Genomic DNA, 5,155 nt, shown 5'->3' with positions numbered 1-5,155 from the left:
GTAAAATGGTCTTTTACTCTTCTATGGGATTGTAGAAAGGGATTTAATATAGCCTTGGAGAGCCATTATTTATTTGAGGATATTTTTTATGTGATTAGGCGGGGGCTAGATCAGTATATTCGTGTGCGAGATTATCCAAGTTACCCGAGGTAAGTTTTCTCGCTATACATTACCTAGAGTGGTATCTATGTGTAGACCGGAGGGTCTTGTGTGCTCTGTCTATGTATGAGATTATGTGCATTGTGATATATGTATGCTATGTGTTGTATAGACCGGACCGGAGGGTCCAACGATATAGACCGGACCGAAGGGTCCAAAGATACAAATCGGACCGAGGAGTCCAACGCGCTATGACCGAACCAGAGGGTCCAATGAGCTATGGGACTGGAGGGTCCCACTGAGACACATCGACCAGAGGGTCGTGTTGTAGCCTCGAGTGGCGTATGTGTTGTATGTGGTATTTTGGGGAAGTCACTAAGCATTTATGCTTACCATGTTGTGTGTTATGTGTTTTAGGTACCAGTGAGGATCGCAGGAAGGCGCCGACATGAGTTGTACACACTGGGGATTTTATGTATTGAGATCTTGGGATTTGTTTTATTTGGATAATATGTGAACATTGAATTTTGGGATTTCTTTATGAATGAATTATGTGTTTAAAATGAAAAATTATTTTGAAAATTTAAGTTGTTACAAGTTGGTATTAGAGCCTTGGTTTGAGGGAATCGGATGCACCTTCGGGCGTATCTGAACTCAAACTGAGGATTTGAGAAATTTATCACAATAAAACAACTTTCCTAAAAGAGTAAAAGGGTTTTGAAACGAGCAGAACAGAGTAGTGTGTACGATCAGTCAGCGCCCAAATGGTGATTTCCCAAAATACGCTTACATTATGTGTTATGAGATATGATATGATATGTTATGCATGTTAGAGTAGGCTAGGTATTCATAATAAGACTAGAGTGGCCTGATTTGTGATGCCTTAGCCTAGCAGATTACTGCTACTATGAGATGCTTGAGAGTGAGTAGGTAGCAGCGAGGAGCTTACGAGAGGTCTGCTGGAGAGTAGCCTATGCATAGTGAGATTAGAGTACTTGTGATCTGGGATCCTAGGAGGAGGACTTGGGGTGAATACTGATGCGGTGTGGATGGTAGTATAGGGCTCGTACTACTGAAGACACTGGATCAGTGCACAGTCCAAGTAAGAATCCTTAGGGTACTAAGGAACAAGTAGGGTAGAGTTATCAGGTGCGAGTATACTCGAGCGAGTCTCAGATATTTTTATGTTGTATTTCAGAGACATCATGGTTGGGACACACCACAGACCAGAGACGAGCGGCGTGAGTGACGACGAGCTTCGTCAGATCATCCACGATGAGGTGGCTGCGACTATCCGCGCAGAGATACCAGAGATGTTTGGGTCTATCAAGACCACCTTATTGAGACATTTGAGGAGAGATACACAGCGGTTACTGAGGCTGCGGTTGATGCATCTACTGCGGTTGTGGCTACTGTTAGACCTCAGGGGGACGACTCGTTGCTGTACTGGGAGTTCAGCAACACGAAGCCACCGAAGTTTGATGGGATGCGGGCTCTAATTGCTACGATGAGATGGATTTGGCTTTTAGTTGGGGTCCTAAGCAGTAGGCCTCATTCGAGACACTTCGCCAGAGATTATGCGAAGCCCCGGTGTTAGCCCTTCCGAAGGGGATGGAGGATTTTGTGGTGTATTGTGACGCATCGATATCAGGGTTAGGTGCGGTGCTGATGCAGAGGGGGCACATGATAGCATACGCATCAAGGCAGAGACGAGGTATCCCACCCACAATCTGGAGTTGGGGGCAGTGGTGTTTGCCCTTAAGATCTGGTGTCACTATTTTTATAGGGTTCGGTGTACCATATACACAGACCACAAAAGCTTGAAGTATTTGATGGATCAGCCCAACTTGAATATACGCCAGAGGAAATGGTTGGATGTGGTAAAGGATTATAATTGCGAGATCCTGTACCACCCAGGCAAGGCTAACGGTGTAGTCGATGCCCTGAGCCGTAGGGCGGAGAGTGCCCCGATACAAGACATTTGTATGAGGTTGATGGTGATGACTCCGGTATTGGACACCATTCGGGAGGCCCAGGCAGAGGCCGTGAGACTGGAGAACCTCAAGAGAGAGCGGGTGATCAGGCAGGTATCTAAGTTCGTTACCGATAGCCGAGGGCTTATTACCTTTCAGGGTCGGATTTGGGTGTCGTTTACGGGCGGGGCACGTACCATTCTGATGGAGGAGGCACACAGGTCGAGGTTCTCGATCCATCCCGGGGCCACTAAGCTGTATTTGGACCTGAAGAGAGACTATTGGTGGCCCTATATGAAGAGGGATGTTACGTGGTTCGTTGAGAGGGGCTTGACCTGTCGCAGGGTCAAGGCCGAGCACCAGCGTCCGCATGGCAAGTTGCAGCCACTTGAGGTTCCCCAGTGGAAGTGGGATCAGATTTCTATGGATTTATCACCAAATTGACAAGGACCACGAGGGGAGTCGATGCAATTTGGATGATCGTCGACCGGCTGACGAAGAGCGCTCACTTCCTTGCTATCAGTGAGAACTCCTCTGTAGAGAGACTGATAGAGTTGTATGTGAGGGAGGTGGTATCACGACATAGAGTACCAATCTCAATTGTGTCAGATCGAGATGTACGTTTCACATCCAGGTTCTGAAGAAGTTCCATGAGAAGTTGGGCATGAGGCTGCATTTCATTACCGCTTACCACCCCTAGAAGGACGGACAGAGTGAACAGACAATTCAGATGCTCGAGGACATGCTTTGAGCATGTGTGTTGGACTTTGGAGGAAACGTATTTGTCATTGGCTGAGTTTTCCTATAACAACAGCCACCATTCGAGCATTGGTATGCCTCCCGTCGAGTTGTTGTATGGGAGGAGGTGTTGGACTCCCATCTGTTGGGGAGAGGTAGGGCAGAAAGTGATGGGTAGCACTGAGATAGTGCTTCAGACAACAAAGCAGATACAACAGGTCAGATAGCGGTTGTTAACAGCTCAGAGCCGCCAGAAGAGTTATGCGAATAGGCGAAGATCTGAGCTCGAGTTCCAGGTGAGAGACTTCGTACTCTTGAAGGTATATCCTTGGAAAGGAGTGATCCGGTTCCGAAAGAGGGGAAAGTTGGGACCCCAGTACATTGGTCCTTTCAGGGTGACTGCTAGGGTGGGCAAGGTAGCGTACCGTTTGGAGCTACCTACGGAGTTGAGCAAGATACATGATACCTTCCACGTGTCTCAGTTGAGGAAGTGTATTACCAACGAGACGACAGTTGTACTGCTAGAGGACATTCATGGGGATGCGAGCCTGAATTATGTTGAGAGGCTAATCGCGAAGATCAAAAGATCAAGGTTCTAAGGAACAAGGAGGTGCCCCTAGTTCAGTTCCAGTGGCAACATCACAGAGAGTCCGAGCTGAGTTAGGAGCCAGAGTCAGAGATGCAGGAGCAGCATCCAGGGTTGTTTACGGCATGAGACTTCGAGGGCAAAGTCTGGTTCTAGTGGGGGAGAATTGTAACATCCTGAAATTGAAGTATATCTATTTAACCCTTCTTCCTTTCTAAATTGTCAAGTTTAGCCCCTAAAGGAAAAACTATGGCCATTGATTTCATTGGGCGTACTAAAGAGTACGTTGTGCGTAGTCAGACGCTTAGTTTGGATGCAGACTCGCCTAGGTACGCTGGGCATACCCAGGGTTACGCTGGGCGTAGCTGGCCCATATACAAACCCTAATTGTGGTTTGTGGACTATAAAAGGAATGATATGGTCTTGTCCCCAGCCACCATTCCTAAGAGAGAAACCCTAGGAGACCAATATTATCATTCTAAGCTAGTGTGTGAGTGTTCTTAAGGTAGAAAGTACCTTTGTGTGTTAGTGTAAAAGAAGAGAAGGTTCTTGTGGACGCTAGAAGTTGGAGTACAAGCTTGGATCTGAGTTCTACAGAGGGAGGAGCTTCACTTGGAGGTAAAAAGCTCAAAGCTTTCCTTGTCATTTTTGATTTGTGCTTTATGGACCAATTTTAGGGTTTTTAGTCCCAAGGTGGAGACTTTATGAGCAAATGGTCTCCATAAGCTTAGATCTACCATATTTTAGAGTAATATGAGATGTAGGTTCATAAAAATCCAGTCTTGGACGTGAATATTAAGTCATGCATGAGTTTAGGGCTTAATGATGAAAGAGGTTATATGTTTGAAGTGATTGGTGAACTTTACGGCCATGCAAAGGCTTAAAGGTTTCAACTTTATGGATTAAGTGACCTTAGAAAAGTCAGATCTGGAGTTTGAATTTATGTCTTAACCGTTTAAGACCAAAATCCATAAGAGGATGAAACTAAGAGTTACGCTGGGTGTAAATCTCAGTACGCGCGGCGTAAGGGTTTGAGACCCCGATTCTGGATCGTCGGAGTACGCCCCGCGTACTAGAGCTGGTACGCACCGCGAACTCCCCCCTGTTGACTTTCTTTGACTTTTAGGGTTTTAGTCAACATTTGGACTTTTGGGTCAAGGAGGGGTAAAATGGTCTTTTACTCTTCTGTGGGATTGTAGAAAGGGATTTAATGTAGCCTTGGAGAGCCATTATTTATTTGAGGATGTTGTTTATGTGATTAGGCGGAGGCTAGATCAGTATATTCGTGTGTGAGATTATTCGAGTTACCCGAGGTGAGTCTTCTCACTATACATTACCTAGAGTGGTATCAATGTGTAGACCGGAGGGTCTTGTGTGCTATGTGTATGTATGAGATTATGTGCATTGTGATATATGTATGCTATGTGTTGTATAGACCAGACCGGAGGGTCCAATGATATATACCGGATCGAAGGGTCCAACGATACAGACCGGACCGAAGGGTCCAACGAGTTATGACCGGACCAGAGGGTCCAACGAGCTACGGGACTGGAGGGTCCCGCTGAGACACATCGATCGGAGGGTGGTGTTGTAGCCTCGAGTGGCGTATGTGTTGTATGTGGTATTTTGGGGAACTCACTAAGCATTTATGCTTACCGTGTTGTGTGTTATTAGTTTCGGGTACCAGTGAGGATCGCGGGAAGGCGTCGACATGAGTCGTACACATTGGGGGATTTTATGTATTGAGATCTTGGGATTT

Source organism: Lactuca sativa, chromosome 8 (assembly GCF_002870075.4).
Source record: "Lactuca sativa cultivar Salinas chromosome 8, Lsat_Salinas_v11, whole genome shotgun sequence".
Taxonomy (NCBI): domain Eukaryota; kingdom Viridiplantae; phylum Streptophyta; class Magnoliopsida; order Asterales; family Asteraceae; genus Lactuca; species Lactuca sativa.
The sequence above is the reverse complement of the archived record's forward strand: the minus strand, read 5'-3'. Positions refer to the sequence as shown.